General features: G+C 36.9%; 1 protein-coding gene across 2 annotated transcripts in view; it reads right to left on the bottom strand.

Annotated features, from left to right (window-relative positions):
* Positions 1-24,448, bottom strand: part of LOC146383516 (leucine-rich repeat transmembrane neuronal protein 4) — a 102,188-nt gene that overhangs the window by 67,553 nt on the left and 10,187 nt on the right. The gene's annotated exons all lie outside the window — the stretch shown is intronic.

Below are 24,448 nucleotides of genomic sequence, written 5' to 3'. Positions count from 1 at the left end.
GCAATGGAATACAACAGCTATTCCATACAAATACAATTACACACTATTCGGCAGTAGGAGGTAGACAAGGCAAAAGACCCCATGCAGAGAAAACTGGATGTCAAATAAAATTTTATAAACAGGACTATGTTTTTAAATCTCTTTTATACTGCACAGATTTCTCATTCCAGCTCCCAAATTGATAATTGTGGCATGTTGCCAGTTTTTGGCAGCTGAAAATACAAACAGATTTTGTAATGCAAGATGACTGTAAGGATATATCTAATCAGTCATTTCAGTTCAGAGAGGAACTATATTCCAAGCAGAGGAAACCATAAGAGAGTGATGAGGCAGCAATCATACAGAACGTCCATCTGAAGCTGCCAACTTTAAGCGCCAAGGCCTGTTGGGAGAATGAAAGACTCATCTGAAGTCTTAGACCATTATCTGGACGAGATTCTGTAACCTTAGGGCAAGATGTTCAGTAATAGGTCCATCACAAAGGAAAATAGTAAGACAGATAGGAACGGAGATGTATAAAACTCATCAAAAAGAGAAATCTGAATCCCTTTTTGACAGAGGCGATACAGAGAATGAGTCCTGTGTTTTCATTGATAAATGGTTGCGGAGAGTGAGTGGGCATTGTGCCTCACTCTATCATCCAAACAACAGTATCTCTCTCAGGGAGTCCTTCCGTTTCCAAACCACCCCTACTGGCTGTGGCTTTGGACAGATTTGCCAAGCCTTCTCGCGTGTAGCCGCCAAACACAGAATTATCCATTGCCTGTCTGCTCTTTCCCTCGTTTCCCTCTCTTCTTCCCCTTCCTATTTCTCTCCTTTAGTGGAATGAAGCCACTGACAGGCAGATGGGCAGATGGGGATCGACAGTGTTCTCTGGGCCGAAAGCTAATTGGGAGAGACTGGGAACGGATTTGGAACTGCTGAATGGTCCTGACATGATGAGAAAATCGATGCACACTTCCAGTGTATTTGCATCATGCTGAACTGAGAGACCACGGTCTAATGCTGTCTCTGCTGGTAGTCATTAAGAGTTTTGTTTCAACTCTGACCCCTCAATGTGACAACTCAGCTCAAGACTGATTGAAACGAGCGCATCAGTCCATGTGGGAGATGGGGCAATATACCCAGTGTTTCTGTCCATTTCTTATGACAGCCAAGTGCCTGGTATACTTGACTTACTAAACTTACTGTAAAATGACCTTCTGGGCATCTATCCATAACAACCATTAAAAAAAAAGAACATGTCATAAAATCATGACTTGGCAGTCCAGTGTGTAGTATTCTCCCTATGCCTGTGTCAGTTTTCTCTCACAGTCCAAACACATGTTTCTTAGCATTTCTTCTAAAAGCTGATCAGAACAGCAATCTCAGACACAGGTTCTTCCTGTACGGCTGGCTTAACAATAATAGTTAGTAAGAAAAAAAATAGCATAGGACGTTTGTAATTTAAAAAAAAAAAAAATGGAATTCCTTTAATTGTGATAAATAGATAGAATCAGAAACTGATCAAGATCAAGTTTCAACAGCAAGGAGAAATAAAAGGCTAAAATAATTTTTTTTTTCAAATGGGTAATGCTTTGGCCTTACTTCAGCTTACCCTTGGTTGCCTTAGAAAACTTTCTTGGCAGAGAATACATTAATTACAAGTACATTTATTACCTTCTCTTTGAGTTTTCACAAATATCAGAGTATTGAAGTCTTGAAACAAATAAATCTGGTTAATTGGAAACATTTTCAGAAACAATTTGTATAATTATAAAATCATCCTTTATAAGAATATTGATGAATTTCTGCTGTCAAGATGTGAATCACATGTGATTAATAATAATAATAATAATAAATGGCTCATGTGTAAATGAGTGTGTCGCATATCACTGCTTGGTCTCAGTTATCTACAAGTTGCAAACATCTGAACAATGACTGCACCGAGAACCAAAAATTCTGATGAGTTACAGTTATAGGATGTGATTCATCATTGAGTTCATATGTCGTTGTAAATCTGAATGCCCCACTGAGGTTTAGAAATGTTATGTAATATTTTAAATTGTGCACACGTGTGATATTCAAGAAAAATCTTCATCTTTAACAAAACACAATATATCTATGTAGCACATAATTTGCTTCACCGAAGGTGATACGGACCTCCGATATTACAGATGAAAACAACTGGCGGTGCTGCAGGTCATACTTTGAGAAAGAGTGTTGGGGGGAGAATGGAGAGTTTGAATCTGTGCTCAAGAAAAAAGCCCACCTGCAGTTTCTAAAATGAGAGATGGTGGAACATAGCATAAATGCAGTGCCTCAAAATCTGTAAGCCTACAGGGGACTGTCTTTCCCTGCATGGAGCAGATTGCCCTCATAATTTTCCAACTGTGAGACAATAGAAAAGTGGCCACTGATTTTCCTAGAACTCCTTTCTTCTTTTGTATCAGGTCTGATTGTATACTACCTAACAACATCTCAACAATACCTGCCACACAATAACCTGTGTTCTGTTTATTGGAGATCCAAAATGAATCTTTGCAATCACTGCCAGACAGTTTGTGATAGAAACTTGTCATAAATCTCATAAATTCTGAAACACACACACACACACACACGCACACACACATATAGTAGTTCCTAACACATGTTGTTAAAATACTTGTCCATGAAATGACCTGAAATGTATTGTCTCATAATTACAACTTAACAGTGTCAATTTTAGGCTACACAAAAACACAAATCTCTATCCTAATGAGAACATGTATGCAATCTCTATTTAAGTGTTTACATATGAACACAAAGCTGACACGACAAAAGCAGCCCAAAGAGATTTTTCAGTGATCGTCACAGTTTCAGGGTGTGGCTGCTGGGCTGGGGTCAGCATCACCATCAGCTTTATCAACATGCTGAGTTTTTGGCTAGCTGTGTGTATCATGCTGTGCAGATACTTCCAAAGAGCCAAAGTTGTGTGGGCAGCATAATCCAGTTGTTTCTGTCATGGACGCAGTTTGCACTTCACCATCACACTCATCTTTTTGTGCTGTGAAAATTAAATGTTTCTCTGCAGATCTGTCTCTTTTTACATACAAATTAAAATCAACTGACTGTATCGCAAGATTTTTGTAACTTAATTAATGTCATTATTGTAACTGTAATTACTGAATTTCTTAGAGGAAAACATTACATTATTACATTATTGAAAAATGTAATGTGAATAAACTTTGTAAATTATTTTGTAACACACCCAAAACTGCTCTTCATAATTTAAAAACCTAGATGTACAGTTACATTATAGGCTACTTTCTAAGGAAGGCGAGAGCCCTCTGGGGCGTGAAACTGAACTGCGTTACATATTCCTCCTTATAGTATTTAGATGGTGAGATAAAGGTCAGAGTTGAACATCACAAACGCTCACCAACATAGACTGCATCGATAGACACAGAAACATTTTGTGGCTTGGGTGAGCTGTTATATGTGCCCCAAGTAACGATAACTTTGAGCAGATGGGTTTAGGATGTGATTTCTTTTTTGCAACATTTATTAAATCACACAGATGAACTCAGTTACGGCTGTGGGAGCATGCAGTCTCACCTTATCCAGAATCACACCTATGATACATTTGATCCTTGGGACTTTGTGGATAGTGCAGTAAATGTCATAAACATGATGGCTTGTTCTTATGTTTGTAGACAACATTGAGTTCTTAACCTGTGCAAAATTTGTTCTGTTGGACAAAATAAGATTTCCAGTGCCCCCTTTTTTTAGCACTTAGCAAAAAGACCTGGCAAAATTGGAAGTGTCTAGGAATGTAAGACTGAAAACTTTGGCCAAGATGTTAAATAAAGATGTTAGCTATTAGAAGTATAACAGACTATAAGTTTACCCTCACTCCCATTGTTTTATGCAGAACAAGCATAGCGAAAAAATAAAAGGTGCAGAATCTCACAGCGACTGAGAGTTAGAGATGAAAGATACAATGCTGCTATTGCTGCAAGGACAGAACGAGTATCCCTTTCATTTACGGCATGGACAGAACAAGTGTCCCTCTCACTTATTGCTGTGTAGGGGGAGCAAGTGCTTGCATAAAGGTTTTATCCAAGGCAACAACTCAACATTAATCAGAACAAGGGGTAAAAATCTCCCAGTTGTCATGGAAACATCCACTGCCCTGGTAACATTGCCCTCATTGTGACAGGCACTTCTCTTACAACGACAGGTGAAATGAAAAACAGCCAAGTCTCATTCTCTGCCAGTCAGCCATTATATATGAACCCAGCTCTCCCCCTCTCTCTCTTATCCATTTCACATCTTTTATTTGTTGCTCCCATCTTAGGAAGACAAACCTCCACGTCGACCTTCTTTTTGCTCAAAGAAAGCCGACACAAACTCAGAAGTTGTTTATAGTGCACAAACAGCTTGCTCCTGGGTTTGTGGTGTCCCAGAAAGCCTTGCAAATGAAGTGGGAGATTAGCTTTCTTAGATCCCCCCAACCCTTTTTTTTTAATTCCATTCCAAAGACAGAAGAAATGCATGCAAATGTGTGAATGTTGATGATCACTGTTTCTATGGATTTTTTTCCTTCTGTGTAATAAACCATTTAAAGAGAAATACTGTAGTGTCTCGAAAGAAAATAAGGAATAGCATTTAGGTCAACAGGGGATGTATATAACTGATAGTGCTTACCCAGACGCTTGTTCAATATAGCCAGGGTATCTTTCTGCTACCTGCCTTAACTTAACATAACATCGTCAATGTATAGGCAGTGACACCAAAGTGGCTATCAAGTCAGTCAGTTAACATAGCATTTATCAATCTAGCCATCACATGAAAGGAATGGTGTTGGCAGGATCAAAAAAAATCATAAATATGGATTATATTGGTGACAGAATGTTTGATATTTCAATAAATAAATAAATAAAAATAAACCATTTAAGGAAAATATGAAGTGGAAAAACACAGCACACATTGTGTAACAACACAGCTGCTGTAGACAGATCGGAGGTATGAGTCTTTAGAAAAAGAAGGAAAAAGCACTGTTCACTGGTATAATATTCAAACCAGGGTGTAAATGTGAGTGTGCTTTAAGCACTTAAGGTCAACAGTGCTACTATATACAGTATGAATAAAGTTTCTCCTAATGTTTTGCAGGGAAGGAAAGTTAGTGAAAAGGCTTACTGTGTAAGTTAACAAACTTACAAAAATCAAGACTTACAGAAATCAACATTTGATGGATTATTATTGTTACAACTAGGCAAAGACAAATTAATTCTTAATAGAGCACACAAGGATGAAATTCAAGCAATAAATTAAGGAAGCACAAGATTCTCAATACTCTCACCACACATTGAGGACTAATAAGGGGAATGGGACATGGAAGAGTAACAAGGTACATGTGAGTATAATCACGGGAAATGACTGACATGAAGTAAAACTAAATTAAGACACAAGGAAATAAAGACTAAAAATACAACAGGAAACAATAAATGAATAAATAAATGACCGAAATTGACAACTGATAACTCAGTTAAACTAAATAGTAACTAAACTAGCCTAATACCTAATACCAGTAGCGGTTTTAGATACGGGCAACACGGGCGGTTGCCCGGGGCGGCATCGTGGTGGGGGCATCGGCAAAAGAAAAAAAAAAAAAATTGCTCATACTCATGCTTCCCCGACTTCAGCCAGCGCATATTGGGAATGGTACAGGCACCGATCAGTTTTCTATCTACATACAGTACAGAATATAGAGACACGAGACGACGAGGCTCCAGTTACAGCAGTGCAAGTAAACAAACAATAAATATAAGAAGAGTAAGAAAATAAATATACACTTTAGGACTGGGGGTAAAGGGATCGATAACAATTTAAAATTTACAGTTTGATGATTTAAAGTCTCACACACAACCCATCGAAAGGGGAGGGGGGGCCTGCTGCTTCCAAATAGAGCACATTTCATTTATAATGTTGTAAATCCAAGCCCATTATGTATTCATGATTTGAATCCTGGGTTGTGTGAAATCTCAGAAAAGCACCCTAGACAAAGTGAATCTGTGAACTAAGGTGTAGGTGTGTTAGGTTATGTTGTGGTGATTCTCGGGTTGAGGGATGGGTGTTCATACTGGAGTGCAAAATTAAAACCAATGGAAGATGGACAAGAAAAGTTCAAAGCCATCAGGTCTTCAGTTTAGAAAAAACAGAAAAGAAGAGGAGGAGAAACAAGCAAAAGATACAGGTAAGCAGATGTGTCATTGGATAATGGCAGGTCATCCTGAAACAATCAGAATCAGAATACTTTATTAATCCCTAAGGAAATGATGTGGGTTACAGCTGCTCCAAGAAGAAATGGTAAAAATAGCAACAGTAACAGACTAAACTCCAAACAATACATTATGTTACAGATTTTAATATTAATTAGTCATTGTCAACTGTTGATTTGTCCTGTTCTCATTGTATGACAAATTATGATGGCTGTTTGGTAGCTGTTTGCATACTATGCATACTCTCTCTCTCTTCATATGTGTGTGTGTGTGTGTACAACAGCTTTATGTTAATGTACAATCCTTAATGTTTTGTCTGTGTGAGTGTGTGTGTGTGTGTGTGTGTGGGGGGGGGGGGGGGGGGGGGCGCCAGAGTGAGTGTTCGCCCAGGGCGCCAAACAGGCTAGGACCGCCACTGCCTAATACTACACTAACCTAATAAAAACTGGCACCACTGAATACTAGATGGAACAAGAAAATTGTATGATGGACAAAAGGAAATCTCTAAATGAACCACAAAATACAGAGTAAAAATCAGGAAACAGAATTCCTAAAAGAATAAACTTTAAAAATTAAAACCTACACAAAGCCATAACAAAACCTGCAGCTTATGATTTGGGTAAAAATAAGTTTTAGTTTTTATTCTTTTACCTGTCCTTTAATGAAGAGTCGCATGAGAAGTTGCGTCTAAATATCTATATTTATGCCTGATGTTCATCAAGGAAAGGCAAGCTATTAAAAAACTGTACTTCATTTTTAATGGTTACATTTAAATACTTTACCCCCCTGCTCTCTGTACTCAGGAGTGGTGTCACTATTTTCTGGAGAAAACAGCATTGGTTCATCAAACTGGTCAATGGGTGGTTATTTCATAGCTGCTGATCTCTAATTTGAGCATTATCCGCTTAGGAGAAAGTTAAGTCTGCAATATAAGTTGTCATGGCTATGTATCCAGGTAAGAGGTGAACGCCTTCATAACAGGATTAACCCTGAAGTTAGCTGGATAAGCTCAAATCCAGTTAACAGTACAGGCCACTAGTGAACAATATTTACAGTATACTGAGAATAGTATTTAGCTTATAATCAGTTTAAAAGCCTGAACAAGAAAAATAAAAGCACCATTCAAAGAAACACTAAATAAAAAACAGCCTCAAGTGAAATTAAATTTCAAGCCACTGAAGAGGGATATATACCGCTTAAAAAATAAAATAACATCTTTTTAATGAAAGTTGGGTTACTCCTGATGCAATGCCTTATATGGTGAAAATATGAAAGGAGTTCCTGGAGGATGAAGGAATTGATACCACTGACAGGCCTCCATGGTCTTATGACCTAAAAACTAAAAGAACACGTCTGGGATATTATGTTTTGGTCCATCTGATGTGATTGTTACATGAAGAAAAAATACACTGACCGACTGTATTCTTCAGTTTCTCATATCACACTGTATCAGACCACATTAAGTCACATCCCATCTACATTGTTATTTTAAATCTTCAACTATTTCAGTTTGTCAAAATCAAAAATGAAAAGAAAAAATGTGTCTGTAACTCTAACCATAATCTTGACCTGTGTATGTGTAAGGTATAACATAAACTAAACTAAAAAATAAGTAACTTTACAGAACAATGAAAGGAAACAGATTTGATATATTTTGAAGAACTAAAATTCAAAATAACTTCTTAAAAAGAACATCAAGAAATAAACTCAGTTTATATTGGCATAGCTGGAAATCAAAATAGATGTACTTGTGTCACATATTAAACTTACATGGTTCATTTAGTATGTTTCTAAAGCACTGGCTGGATCTATAAAACCAAAGATTTGCTAAAGTAACTTATATTTTCTCTTGTTATACTCACTGTCTAGTGACAGTAGTGGATTACTAAAGATCTGTAGCACTACTAGCGATACAGAAGTGTCCTAATTACATCAGCGTATTCCTTTAAAAGAAACAAGCTAGTGTAATTACTACATTTGGGTCTCTCTCTTTTAGACTTTGTTAATTCTTTTAACCCAGCAGAGGTGTACACTTCCTTGGTCAAGTTTCTGAAGGCAGGTGTGGTCCTGCATAACATGTATTACACAGATCAGGCCTTAAGTAGATCAGTTCATTCTGGAAAGTCCACTGTTAACTGCAGCAAGGGAACTGTTTAGTGTTCAAGTGTCTACTTGTGGGTATTAACCAAACCTCATATGGAAAGTAGGCCATGCAAATGATGCCGAGCAGGCCTCTGGAAAGAGAAGGCTATAGAAAGACACGGATAGAACCAAAAACCCACACAGAAAAAATGGGCCACACTAAACCACTTAAAAATAAAATGAAATAACATAAGAAAAAACACACCAAAAATATTCCTCAAAGAGAAGATACAAAGCCAATGTGAACAAGAAATGTGGGAGAAAAAAAATGTAAACTGGAGCAGACTCAGAATAAACAGATTTATGCTCACTGCTCAAGGAGTGTAATGGTTAAGCCTGCAGACTGCAGTGTAGTGGTGACTCACTACATACACCAGTTAGAGCACAGAGCCTTGAAAGCTCCAAGATCTCAGGCCCACACAGCCTTGGAGTAACCTGGGATTAGAGACGAGGGTAAGGAGCGAGAGGCTCACCAAACTGTTACACAAACCACCAAAAGCTAATAACAACTGTGTTTTCCACATTTTTCCTAAAGAGGGATCACCCTATCCACTGGTTTCCCAAAGACGAAACTACACCCAGTATACAGCATAATATTTCTAAATTAGACATGTTAAACTACATTGTTGAAAATATTCATATCAGTAATAAACCTTTTTGTTTCCACTTTAAATTTAAAGAAAGATTGTGCCATCCAAAATAAGCTGCAGGATTTTAAATCTAATCTGAAAAGGAAGTTCATAGCAAAATGCCAGCCAAAGCCTCATCTAATATGGTGACTAAGGTTTGACATTTTAAGCGTTATTATGAGGAGGGCATGAAAGTAAAGGGGATTTTTAGCATCTAGAATTCAAAGAACATCTTTACATCAACCATTTCATAGTCTGCATACAAACTATCTCCTCCTAACTGTTAAATATATATATAACTGTCCTAACTGTTTAAAAGAAAAAAATATATATGTATATATTGAATTGATGCCAGATTGATTGATGGAAATGAAAATTATCAACCTACAGAGGACAAAATTCAAAGACACCCTGAAAATGAAATTGAATTTTGCTGAAAATTCATTTAAGCAGCTCAAAATGGTACTCAGTAGTTTATATGGCCGTCATATGCTTGTATGCATTAAAACACTGGGGCATGCTCCTAATGACACCATGTAATGGTGTCCTAGGGAATCCTCTCCCAGATTAGGATCATGGCATCACTGAGCTCAAACTGAGGAAAAACCTGGTGGCGTCAGAAATAATGTCTTTTTGGGCATTGTTTTTGTTTTGTTTTGTCATTTTCAGTCCAGTCCTTATACCTGACCATCAATCATAACTTTAGGTAATTATTCTCTGCCTGTTGCAAAAACACATAATTTCTTCCCGCTGGTTTAGTTAATCTACAAAAACAGATAAAGATAATTTGGCAATAGATTTATGCCTGTCAAAACTTTTTTTAATAAATTTGGTTCTTTGTTAGTTTAAGGTGTTCACGAGAGAGATGTTTACAGGTCTACAGCCATTTATAAAACACAGTGAAGGATTGGTGTGGGGGTATATTTCAATTTTGAATGTAGAAAAGAACCATCAGATTTTGCCCTGCCATGCAATACCATGGCCATCACTCATCAATTGGCCTCCCTAGAGCCTGCACCTCAATATTTTTTAACAAGTGTGAGCTCACTTTGACAAAGAACAGAACAAAAGACAGCCAACATCCAAAGAAAAGCTTTGGAATGTCCTTTTAGAAGTCTGGGGAAAATTCTACTGCATGTTGCAATAAATTAGTGCAATTTGACGTTTCCCTATTCTGTCTTCCTCTCAGTTGATGTATATATGTATATATACATATATATATATATATATATATATATATATATATATATATATATATATATATATAGATAGATAGATAGATAGATAGATAGATAGATAGATAGATAGATATGCACATTTGTGCGTATACACCTTTGAGAATGACGAGAAAGAGGGATGGTTTGGGGGAATAACGATTAAAGACATGGAGAGAGTGAGAAAGTAAAAACTGGCAAGTGGTGGAAGTGCCGCAGGGATGCAAGATGACCTTGATACACAAATAGTCCATCTTTACTTGTGAAAAAAGGGAATTTGATGAAAATCCCTTAAGATATGTATCATCTTATGGTCCACTGTTAGTGAGGTAGTTCTGTTTCAGGTAATTTTCACCTTTAAATCAATCGTTTTTTTCATGTGTTTTCTTTTGAACCTGATGGAAATGTGGGAACGGAACTGACTATGACACATGTGCACTATTAACAAAAACCTCATTAACTTGAACTTGAATTGCTTTTAGTTGTACAGTGTATAGTAAGTTGTGAAGCAAAACTGAGAGACAGTTGAAGAGACTGATGTCTCTTTATAGCTACTGCATACCAGTGTTGGTCAAGTTACTTGAAAAAAGTAATCAGTAACTAATTACTGATTACTTCCCCAAAAAAGTAATCCCGTTACTTTACTGATTACTTATTTTCAAAAGTAATTAATTACTTAGTTACTTAGTTACTTTTAAAAACACGATTTACAACCTGAATAGGTGATAAAGCGATAGATCTTTCAGCCCAGTTCTACTTTTTCTACATAATCCATCACACAAAATGTAATCAAATGGAAAAGTCTCCTTTTTTAAAACTTGTTTTATCAGTTTTAATCTTTTAACTTTATGCATCAAGCAAAAATTAAATTATATGCACCATTCTCTGACTTGAAGAAATTGGTTTAACATTTAAACCTATTTTCTGCACATTCCAGCACATAAAATAAAATATTTTTTTGTGTTTACACTCAGTCTTTCAAATAGATGCAAGTAAAACACAGCAGAAAATAAATAAAATCAAAGACTCAGCGGTCCTGTTGCTCTATTTTCACCTGTAAAGCAGGAGTAGGGTAGACTGAGGTGTGCTCTGGTGCAGGTGTGCCGCAGCGGTCAGTGGAAGGATACGGCAGCTTCTCTGTGAATTTCCCATTATGTCGTTGCGCACTCGGTGCTTGTTTAGGGGTTTTTTTCGCTGTAAAAAGAAGTTTTCTTCCCACGCACAATGGACGTTAATGTTTTTGTCACTTTTTATGGAATCAAACTCAAAATAAGGTCAGTACTTCCACGCTTTAAACGCTGCACGCTCATACTCTCTCCCGCACTCGATATATTATCCATTGTTAATCTGCACACAGCTGTTGTCACGAATGTCACACTCGCTACGTCACTGTCATGAGACATTCTCACAAAAAAATCACGGTTTTAGTAACGCAGTAACGCAGCGTTCCTACAGGAAAGTAGCGGTAATCTAATTACCATTTTTGCAATAGTAATCCCTTACTTTACTCGTTACTTGAAAAAAGTAATCAGATTACAGTAACGCGTTACAAGTAACGCGTTACTGCCCATTTCTGCTGCATACCATATCTGGTTCTAATCATTTCAGCAAACAGATTTTTTTCCCACTTATCCAGCAGAAAGAGCTCAATAGTAGCATAGATATGGATATCGTAATTTGTTAAACCTGTTTTAAATTGAATATTGAGCACAGTTTTAAGATTGAATCTAGTTTCCACAAACTCCTGTGTAAAATATTTGCCTCTTGCCAGTTGTATATTCTTCAATAACTATAGTCTCCAGTGTTTAATTCTTACATGTGGACAGGTGGTGTACAATTGGAAGGCAAAAATTTGAAAAAGTAAATGATAAGAGAAATTGTACTAAGAATAACAACAACAACAACAACAACAACAACAACAATAATAATAATAAAGCCAAGAAGAAGAAGACAAAAAAACTCTAGTCAACTGTTTAAAAACAGGAACATTTTCAGTTTTATCAAATCAAAAAAATCCAGTTAATCGATTACTGGTGCTTTGTTAATGAAGAATATGGTAAATCAAAATGACCAAAATAAATAGTTTAAAGTTGTTTTAGGTTAATTAGATACATCAATGTATGAATTTTGCTTTGTTGGTAAAAACAAAAACAAAAACGGGTAAAATAATTATACAGCTCATTATAAAACCAGCATAGTGCATGAGAATGTCAACAGTTAGTCTTGATCAGTATTCACAGCACAGTCATTTTGAATGGTCATTGCCACTAGTGGAATAACTGCCTCATTATTCTGGGCACAGAGCGAGTGGGCTGGTTTTCGTTGCCCAGCGTCATTAAAGTCAGCCTCTTTGGTTACAGTTACTGCCATATTCAATTTTCCAACCAAGCTGGAGGGATGCATCCAGTGCTTCTCTGTGCCAGTGTTTGCAGATTAGGGTTGTGATCTGCAAGCAGGAGGTGCATCGTTTGGGCCATTGTCCCAGTCATCCAGTGACCACCTGCATTGTGAGGCACTACATACAGTACATCAGTACATAAAGGTGTGCAGGCAATCTCTGCCGCATACAGCTGTCAATTTGTATGGTCCTCTAGTGGCGACACAGGCAACAGCAGAGACAACCATAGCTTTGCCTAAGCTGCACTCTGCAGCACCATGTGTTTGCTTATCACCTCGGAACATACTGCCATTTGATGAAGCCTAAAAATATGGTAAAAGAGACAGACCAAGAGACAGCAGCAGAAAGTGACAGAGAAATGTAGATGCTGCAAAAAGAATAGACAGCTTATGAGGAAAAAAAAGAAAAGCAAAGGAGGAAAGGAAGCCTCAGAAGATTGGTAAGTGCGTCATGGATGGGAGAGGGACTAATTAAGGAAGGCTGGATTAATTAGGCTTCCAGTCTGCCTCCCTCTCATACTCCCACCGAGTTTCATGCCAGCTCAGGCCCCAAACCAACTCCCAAAAGCAAGGCCTTGTATTGTTCCACAGATTTCCCATTCATTCAAGGGAATGTGTGTTTTCACTGTCAGTAAAGACCACCATGGGGCTTAAAAATACCCTGGATATGTGGTACATTACACTAAGCACCTAAAAAAAAGGACAGAAATAATCTCTCATTAATTTTACTTGCATATCTACATAAAATGTGTTGGAAGCCACATTTGGTTACCTTAAATTTCAGACAAGACAACATATCTTAATTAAGTCCCCAGACACACACACCTAGGGACTAAAGGTTGCTAAGAAAAAAAAGTGTCCTCCCTGACTGATTGGCAAGTGGCTGCTGGAGGTTGAAAGTTGCTAGGTGAAATTGGAAAGAGGGTACTGCACCAAAAACCTCCTCCTTGTGATTGCTTTGGCCACTAGGGGATTGCCACATTCAACTATAGTTTACATGGAAGAAATTGAAAATATATAGCATTTGCCTTCAAAATAAAAGTCGTGCCTCACAACTGCAGCAAATAGTGGTTTTTATTGCTCTTTTCACACTTTCACTACCGTTCAGGGAGCATTTGGTGTGTGTTTGCATAAACATCACCATCCTCTATGCAAACTGTAGGCAACACTGGCAATCTGTTAGTGACCAAAGTAACTGCAAGGAAGTGTTTTGTGTATGACTGTATAAGAGCTTGTGATCAATTTCACCTTGTAACTGCAAGCAATCTCTAGCAACCATTTGGTGAATGCACATTTTTCCCAAGTGATTTGTGGTTGCGAGGAGTTCACTGACCACTGGCTTGTGGAAGTGGGCCCAAAAAGACGTGTCCTGTAATTTGCAACTATACCACGTTTTTAATATTTGTATTAATATTAATGTTGTATGAATAACATATCTAATAATACTATTTGTATATTTTATATGTATTTATATTTTTACACTCTTTAGAGATTTAATATCTTTGGAGATTCTCTTTAATCACCCTTTAATCATCATCTAATAACATATCTGCAGTAGGTGGCACTCATAGGGATCATTCTTTCTGTGGAAGAAGAGTCATATGATCCTGACCAGTAACTGACCAGTCATATGACCAGTCATATGACCAATTATTTTTTAAATAATTGGATGCAGCTCAGAGAATAAAAAACTAAAACAGTTTCTTAAAGATTAATTCAATTAAATTCTTGATTAAAATCCATAAGATTCTCCCGTGTGTTAAGATAGAGTTGTGATATGATAATTATGTTAATTTCTGTTAAGGTATTACTGGTCAGTTGTTGCTAACATCGAACTTTTTCATGTGACCAAGCTTGCACAAATATAGTTAACCCAGGATTTCACACAGATGCATGTTCTTGCACACAGATTATAGTGAGCCTTTGTAGCCTAGTGCCACCCAATACCAATGACATTCCCTTCCTTTGAACCGGCCTTAAACTTCACAAGGCCAGTTCCAAAAGGAGATATGGAGCTCCTGCTTCATGTGTCCTCTTTTTTTTAATTAACACATGTTCTTGTTGCATGCAGAACATACAAAGGTTGATTAATTTATCCCAAGATAAACACACATACAAACACATTTCCTTCTGTTCTTAAGAGATTTAGCTATACTGCATAATACAGTATACTATAGATTATGTGTTGTTTTATCACCCCTTTGGAGATATGCGTTGACTTCACATGCTCTATTTGCAGTGGACAAAAAGCAGACTCACAAATAGATAGAAGTCTTTACATGGCTACTGGTCCTAAGAGAACTTTCGCATGTTGTGCTCATCCTTTTTCTTCTCCCATTCACCTATTTGGCACATTGAATTAATTTAACACCTGCTACTCATGATATTGAACTAATGTACAAAGTGCTAAAAGTAAGCACAAAGTTCACTATCCAAAGTCAATGTGAAAATCATAGGTGTGACGGGTGTGTGTGTGTGTGTGTGTGTGTCTCAGTGTATGTGTGTTCGCAGCAATACATCTCTTGATGTTACCCCTAAATTCCAAACTCCTTGATGTTGATGACAGAGAAACCCTCTCCAAGCCAGAATGTAATTAAAATCTGCCTTTAGCTTTCCTTCACATCACATCCTTGGCTCCTTCTAGGATGGAATATGATGGGATGAATATTTATTGTGGGTCTTGTCTCTGAAGGGCTGCATGGAGAGGCTTGAGTAAAACAAAGTAGGGAAAAAAGCTGGTTTTGCCATTTCTGGCCTGATTGACGCTCCAGCTTGCAGCAAGTAATTCATTCTTAGAGGGAGGCACAAGTACCCCGCTCCTTCTCCCAGCACAAGTTTATGATAATCCTAATAAATTATGATACGCTGCACAGACATTAAAAACTGTGATTGGCACTAAATCAAACACGCTGTGCCTCTCAGGTCAGAGAGAGCTGAGTTAGTGTGTGTGTGTGTGCCCTGCTCCCCCTTCCAACTATCAATTTTTCTATGTCCTTAAATCCTACATCACTCCTAGTCCACCTACCGATTTCTCTCTCTTCTCTCTTTTTGTCTAGTCCTGTCTTTGGCTCGACTTGTAATTTTCCATTGCTTTTCTGTGCCCTTTCAGTAGCACACCTTTCTTTGCAGCTGACTTGATAAATCTAGGTGACAGTGTAAAATGTTCCACTGGAAAAGAAAAAAAAAGTCTGAGAAATAGAGTACGGCCCTCAGTACCCTGGGAGTGTGTGTTATTGTACCTTCTTCGTATTTGTCATGATTCCCTGCACTGCTCTGTATGTACCTTTATCCTTTCTGCAGCTGATTTAATTCATGGTTGAATGGATAACCAGATTGACACTCACTACTTTAATCTTAGTCAAACACTCATGTGCACTCTGCAGATTATTCTACCTTCATCAGCTATAGCGGTCATAGGTCCAAAACATCAATTTGTTGACGCAAATCTGGTTAGCCTGATGTTGATTACTGCCCTGTGCTGGCCCTTATTATGAGGAAATTGAAAAAAAAATCTTCCACCTGCCTTGATTAAAAAGAGTGAGCAAAAAAAAATAATAAAATTGCTTAACTGTCTAATTTGCAGGTATTTCTTCACTAGAAAAAATGTGGGAATGTAAAATTTCATTAGTATGGGTCAAGTACACAACTATTTCTGTAATGGTTCTCTCCTCCGAAAATAGCACTGCTAAAAGTTGATTATGTCACAAGCGAGAAGCTGATCAGACAGATAGTTGGATTTAGATTTATATATATCGTATGCATAAGTTCAATAAGGAAGAGAATCACTCATCTGCTTGCTTTCCTGGGTGTTCAGCTGCTTTTCTGTTGTTTACATGTCTACCGCTTTCCCACGCTGTCAATTATAATACTGACATCATTACAAGCCTCAGTCTTCATCATCACCAGCCTAAATATGTTAATTTCTCTACCTCGATAAATCATGTTCAATTTTTCCAAGTGATCTCACGGATGCCATTATCTACTACAGACACATAGCTTAGGTGGATTTTTCTAATCATCATCATCAACATCACCATCATCATTACCTGTGATCATTATAACATTTGAATTGACATTTGAATACAGGCTGGGGCGGTGGTTCCTAAGTAGCGTTAGCAGCTTCATGGCACAATCAATCTTTAACATATTCATTGTTGGTTTTGTCAGTAAGGTGCTTTTATTACCGTGCTAATGTGATCGATAAGAGGGACCATTATATTTTACAGTCCTGCTGTTTACTGCTGAACATGACCTCAAACTACATGACATTTCATATGTTGACCATGCTGTACTGTAACAAAGCTTTTGGATGGACTTTGTGTAATGGGAGCAATGTTCTCTCATTGTCATTTGTTTTTCATAAATGCCTTGATTTGGATTGGGACCTATTAAATCTCCCTATTAAAGACAAGAGGCAAAGCAGTGCAAAGAATTACATATCAGTAGGTGGGAGTCAGTAGCCTACACTGGGAAAGAGAAATCAATACATATTAGCATGTGCACTATTGAAACATTTGGATAAAAACTCCTGATTTCATCTGGGGCTCCTAAATTGCTAAAACTGGTACTGGATGACGCTCTTTTTGTGTTTACATGATTTTCTTTACTGCTTAGAAATTTGGGGTCAGAATACAAAAGTGAAGCTGTTCAAGAACAGAAGTGCTCACTCATGAGAGGTGGACATTTTCATGCAGTAGAAGACAACTTGATTCAGGATTAAGCAGTAAGACCACAGTGTGGGATGCTGGAGGATGACAGAGACAGGTAATTAACTAAAAATAATATGTGCTTGACACAGCAGAGAAAAGGTCTTTAAAAGGAAATAGGAGACACAACAGAATGAAACTTCAGAGAATAGCATAGATGAAGGTTACTTTTGTATGTCGACATGAGTGGATGCAACACATGCAGGCAGCCTTCTCAACCACCTACATACTGGAGAAGGATCAGACTTGAAAGGGAGAAGAAATTTCATTAGATTTCCACATCACTATATTTCAGCCACCCACACCCCTTCATGTACATTTTTTATGTAATGTACAGCATAAAAAAAGCAGCAGTACATCACAGAAGCATCAGGAATTTGATGTCTGATTGCTTTTGCTACCTTGTTACATTTTTGATGGTCTGGTGCAACAGGTAGAAATGGAATTGCACTTACATGTGCACATGCCCTTTGATTTAAATTATGCATGTAACATGATTTGAGTGAACTGAATTTGAAAATGACAAAAAGTTAAATGTTCAAGTGTTCAATTTTTTTATGTATTTATTTATTTGTTTGTTTATTTTGATTTATTTATTTATTTATTTTTTTGGGGGGGGGGTGATCATCATTAAGCAATCATTTGAATCCTATATAAACAATGTTTAATTAGTCTTTTAGTGAGAATATTGTCCTAATAATTGTAGTCACTTTAGCATAATTTACACCATCTCTCTACGTCTCTCTAATTGCACCCACTTTTTCCAAACTGCTTATCTAATTTAGGGTTGTGAGTGGGGGTGCTGGAGTCTGTCCCAGCTGCCTCAGGGCAAAAGGCAGGGTACATCCTGGACAGGTTTCAAGTCAATCTGAGCCAACACAGAGAGAGACAATCATTCACGCTTACATTCACACTTGGTCATCCATCCATCCATGTATGGTCACTTTAGAATAGCCAGTTAACCTGCCATGTATGTCTCTACACTATGGGAGAAGGCCTGCATAGTCAGAAAGAACATAAAATCATTTCAATCTCAACTTTGCAATGCAAATTCTGTTCCAAAGTGCCCTTTAATATAATGAGAACATGGCCACTTTCCTAAGTGCATTGAAAGTTTGACATGGCCACATGGGGTTAGGTTGGGTCTTGTACTGGACTTACTTTATTATCTTCAAAAAAAGAAAGAAAAGTTTAGAGCCATCACTGATCAGAGGATGGACAGCTGTCGGTGGACAAAGGCCTGTGTGTCTTTGTGGACACGCGCCTGCCAATCTAGCTGTCAGGTCTGGATGACTGCCTGATTTCTCTGGCTTTCTAACTGCTTCTCCTGTCTGCCTGTCGATTGCTCCATCATGCTGAATGTTCTTCTCTGCCAGATTCACTTGCCCACCTGTCTTACTCCACTTCAACTCAGAGAGCCTGCCTGTTCTTTTTGCCTGTTGAACTTGCTGGACTTTAATACTGTCATCACCAGAGAAAGCAGTGGAGAGACAAGATGTTTGGTTACAATAGCTTTACCCCATCCTTGGTTGCTGGTTGAAACTATTGGGATGAATATTCTTACCACATCCATTCAAACTGAATAATGAGCTTATGTTTCATTGCATTGCTCATAGGTAGGTATAAAAGCACTACACAACAATACAAATATTTACTAAGAAGTACAACAAAAATACCCAGAAAGACACTGACATTTAATGGATGCACAGACCTGTGTGATTTTTTTTATACTCTTACTGCAATATGCTCTCAACCCACACCACACTAAAAAGATAAAGTTTCTACCCTCTCTTTTTATTATAGCAGTTAGTTAATTGGGATGAACTGTAATATCATATAACAACTCTTTCAAGAAGTATGGAATTGAGACTTTTGTTCCTTGAAAGATGCAGTTTTAATTCCAAGTAATATTCTTGACACCAGGTCCCAAGAAACCTATTAACACAAACTATATAACTGACTTTGGAAAGCTAAAATATTTTCATCTGACAGCAACGTTATGCTACAATGACGGCCTAATTATATTTGACTTATTGTCAATTCATTAAATAGGACATCTTTTTCCACCAAGAGCGAACTAGCCTGCATAACTTCTGCAGAAGTGCTTGTTTGAATGTACAGTGTTTTGAAGAAGAAAAGAAAAGGAAAGAAAAGAAAGAGTAATTAAATATGCCCATCACAGAGTTGGCTTGGATGCTTTTTATTTCTTCATTTTAAAGCATTTTGAGCCTGATGGATGAGTCATCTTCATTTTCATATTACCTGACCCTAACTGATTTACAAAAAAAAAAAAAAAGCAGAAAAAAAAAGAATATTTGAATTGAATTGCTAACAGGCAAAGTGGTTTGGGGTTTTGGGGCAGTTCAACCTAACTGAAAATGATACTATTGATTAGAATTTTAGATTGATTTTTTTTTTGCTTGTTTTTTGTTTTTTACAAGTTGTTTGTATAGTGAAATCCCAAAATAAGTGTAACTACAATATCTCACTTCTTTCAGTCCTATACTGTATCTGAGTGCTGAATGAAGATTCACGTACTCTGATAATAGTGAAACAGCTTGCCCTATGTTTACGAAACACACAGAAGAATCTAAAAATACTCATTAGGCCTGATGGATCAAATCAGCTACTAATATCATTATGTTTAATATGCTATGCAAAGCCACAGAAATCACCAGTATCTGATTGAGAAGAAATATACCCTATAGCAAAGTGATCAAATTGGCTGTAAGGTTATGTCATACTAAAATACATACCAGTGTGACAGTTAGTAGATAGGAGTTTAACTGTATAGAGTCAAGCTAATGATTGATTGATCTTGTTAATGTAGAGGTCTTAGAAACTACAGCATGAAATGGTTCAAACGGGTAAATATGGAAAAAGGGACAAAAAGTGTTTTCAAAGTGTTTTATATATAAATTTATAATATATAAATATATTATAAATACAAATTAGATTTATGTTAATTGCTGCATTTCTGTAGCAAATGAACTGTTTCTTTAATATGAATAGTTATCGACATTGCATGTTTTGGGCTCAGAAACAGTATGTGCATGTATTGGATAATAGTTACAAACTTTAGAAACATTTTTTTAAATTGATGTAACTGAAAATAAACATTGGTAATTTTGGGATGTGATATTACTTGTTCTCTTCTAAGTAAATTGGCTGGACTTTATAAAGCAGGCCATTTTTCAACCACAGAGGAGTGAGGTGATGGTGTGGGGGATGGTGGCGTCAATAGCAGAGGATAGTAGCTGGTAAAACATGCTAGAGACTTCTGTAAAACAAATGAGCTCTGCTATGATAAATGGCTTTGAAAGTGAACAGACCAGTAGGAGGAAAATAATAATAATTGCTGTGCAAGAGGGCACAAAGCAAGTACATCAGATCCAAATTGTAAAAGATTTTTTGATGAGTTTCACAAAAAGAAGAAAAGATAACAAAGGCAATGTATCAGGAAGCTTAGCATTAATGATGCACTTGGGTTGCTTTGTAAAAATTGTGAGGAAAAGAAAAGTGGCTTGCCTCTTTTCCAGGTAATGTAATTGCTATATTGGTGATCTAACACACTCATTAAGCGTGGATCAAACAGCAGCGGAGAAAGCAGCAGCATGGAACCAGAGTGTGAAACAGACAGGATTAGTGGATGAGAGAGATGTTCTCTCACGCACAGTGCATGTTTGAAGTCTCCCACATGGCTAATTGTAGACTGAAGACACTAGCATTGAGAAGTTCAGCCTCCCCACTGAATCACAGATAGCTCACTTGCCCTTGGCTAGCCTCCCAGTGTTTGTGTTGATTTTTTTCTGAGCAATTAACAATCTGACACCATGACCTCGGACTGACAAGAGAGGGAAAGAAAACAGGGAAGGTACTTCTTCCATTTCAGTGCAGGATCTATTAGGACTTTAACCTCTGAAATGTTGACATATTCTAAAGAAAAAAAAAACATTTAATTTTGCAGCTTTTTAGTATGCTCTTTAAGACTCAAATATTCCACAGAACACCAGCTATAAAAATATTATAACCATATTACAGTGATTATTATAAAGTTCGAGAATCCAGTGCATATAATTAACATGTGTCTAGTATTGATTTAACTCTCGGTTAATCCTATATAATTGGCTACAGATGTTAGATAGTTGCCCTGTAAGAGGCTGACGACTTGTCCAGGGTGTACTCCAAGTTTAGGCCAATGACCGCTGGTATAGGCTCCAGCCCCCTGCAACCCTAAATTGAAAAGCAGCTAAGAAAATGGTTGAATGATGGATATGGTTGTGCTTCACTATTCCTCATGTCTGGACTATATTTTTTTGTTTGGTTATATTTTTTTGTACTTTATCACAGTTGTTGTATGAATTATCAATTATGTGTTCTTAATGACTAAATGGATGTCAGATTATTAATTTTCTTTTACTTAACCAATTGTTTAAAACAACTGATAATAATTATTAATAAATAGATTTAAAATATTTTCAAAAGAAGTAAATATCATAGTAGATAAAGTAAAGAAGTAGATATCATATAATTTTTTTAATTTGTATTTTTTTTTAATTGTCAAATATGTCTGGGCAAAACAGAATAGTAATGCAGTGACAATCAGCCAGGGTGACATTATAGTAAGTGGGTGACTGTAGTTTGGAAAAGGTCACTAGAAGTATCAGAAGAAGGGATGAGGAGGGTGAGTCAAAAGGGCATGTAGCACTCCTGCTAGCAGGAATTAGTTTCAGAAATTGCTAAGAAAGGGAATGCATGAGGTGTGCTGGTGGTATAATCAAAATCTGTATCTAAGAACAACTTTGTGTACCGTGCAAAAAATGTACATATATGTTGTTTATTTGTGATTTTCGATGGGTCAGCAATGCAGAAAAAACTGGCCAGATCTTGATCGAAGTTAAAAGGCAATCATGTTAGACACTAAAAGCAGAGTGAGCCACTGCCAAGATTAGTGCTGCCATGGACGTAATCCACCACGTATGGTCTGTAAACCTATTGGTTTGGAGATGCCATACTCATGATGACTACTAAATATGATAAGCTACCAGTGAATCTGATGGAGAACCCTGGAATACTATGCATGATACTATATAATACTATACTCAAACAGTAGTGACTTCTCAATCACACCCTAAACCATACTGTGCTATTCTGTTTTACAAAATAAACACACTGCGTTAATGAATACCATACTCCTCTGGGAATTTTTACTTAAATGATCAATCAAGTGAGAAGTACATAGAATGATAGCATGGAACTCTAATAGAGTAATATGATATCGAACCTCTTATTAGCACTTTAAGGCACTTTCATATTGATTTTTTTTATGTTAATACATTATCCATTTTTATATACATTCTCAGAGTGCATCCAGAATGGAGGTGCTCAAAGTATGTTGGAAAATTGCTATTGCACCATCTTCAGGCAATTCACTAAAAAAGCTCCTAAGCTCCAATTCGTGTCAAGTGGACCTGGAAAATGATAAAGGACAATCATGTGAAGAGGTCCTTGGTTACTATATAGTGATGGAATAGAATCAACTATATAACAGAAATGTTAAGAATAAAACAGGAGGAATAAGGAATGCCCCCACACAGGAAGGATGAACAGACATGAATTGCTATATCCTCAAGCCAGAAAAGAGGAATTGAGGCTGCAAGGTGGGCAGAGTGCAGCTGTGCTGCTGTGTTCTGGCAAGTGATTTATGTCTATGCAAAGGCAACGAAATGTAGAAACAAGATTGGAGCACATTCTGAGATGAACTTAGGACTTTGTGGATGGCTGACTGATAGTTCCTGTCTCCACTCAACAATGTTCTAAGATAGCCCAAATAGATAAGGCTGAAGGGAAGGCATTTTAGGTATAGCTTAAAATTGTTTAAACAAACAGTTCAAAATATTTTAAGGAATATAGCTGCAGCTAAAAAAGCTGAAAAAGCCTGAGGCCAAAATGGTATAATTTGACAGTAACTATTCCCTATAGGTGTGGCAAGTTAATTAGGAGAATCCAGAATGCCGCAGCAATAGGCACTGAATAAGGTTTGAATGGAATATAATTAAATAAATGCACCAGTAAACACTGGAAATGATCACAACAAGGAGTCTATACTGTTACATATGCTACCTCTTCACATACCCAGCTTGAATGAGATATTTATCTGCATGTTCTAAATCAATTTTTATTGAACAATTTTGACATATAGTTAATATTTTTTAAGTAACTAGTACTTAAATTACACAAAGCAGCAACAATAAAACCAAACTACATGAGATCCAAAACAACTCTATAATAAATGTTAACTCTTTAAACTGAGTATTTCAGTTTGGGTTGAAACCGCAAAATAACGCAATTCAAATAAATAAATGTAATAAGATATAATAAATTAAAAAATAATCAGGTCAAAGTCAATATAAATCAGTATTATAGAATGAAATGTGTCAAGGGGAGGTCAGGGACAGCAACAACATGGCAGCTGCTCTTCTTGTAATCAAACCACCGAGAACTACCTGCAAGAATTACATGTTACCAAGTGACCTGCATCCAGGGAAGCCAGATAATCAGTAAAATAAATGAAAAAGAATGTGGATGATCAAGCCCATTTACTTAAAGTTGAAAACTCTGTATAGAGTTATTCAATCAGACACAACCTGCAACCCACTGAGTAAAAATATTATTCAATGGAAGTGCCAAGAAAAAGAAAAAAAGGGCTAATAATGTCACAGCGTAAAGAATTAAGCTATCTCCTGCACAAGATCACCCTGACACCCATCCTTAACCATATGTTAAAAATGCCCTGGTTAAACAGTCTTTAAAAATACTGCATATTTTAAAGAAAGCTTTGCTTCTGAAGAGAAATAAAAAAAGTTTAACCAAGAATGATACCATGTGTTAGGTACTCAAGAGTGTTGAAGCTACAAGCAAAAGGAGACGACCAGCATTCCCATACTATTATAGTCTGTAAATACTGTTTTGAAGAAATTCACTTGCCTGTGTAAAAGAAAATTCAAAGGATTCTCACTCCTGTTGGAGCTATCAAAGGCTGTTTTGTTTATGTGTGTGTGTGTGTGTGTGTGTTTGTGTGTGTTTGTGTGTGTGTGTTTGCATGTGACATTTTTTTT

This window comes from Perissodus microlepis, chromosome 7 (genome assembly GCF_051167445.1).
Source record: "Perissodus microlepis isolate ML-2025 ecotype Zambia chromosome 7, ASM5116744v1, whole genome shotgun sequence".
NCBI lineage: Eukaryota > Metazoa > Chordata > Actinopteri > Cichliformes > Cichlidae > Perissodus > Perissodus microlepis.
The sequence above is the reverse complement of the archived record's forward strand: the minus strand, read 5'-3'. Positions and strand labels throughout refer to the sequence as shown.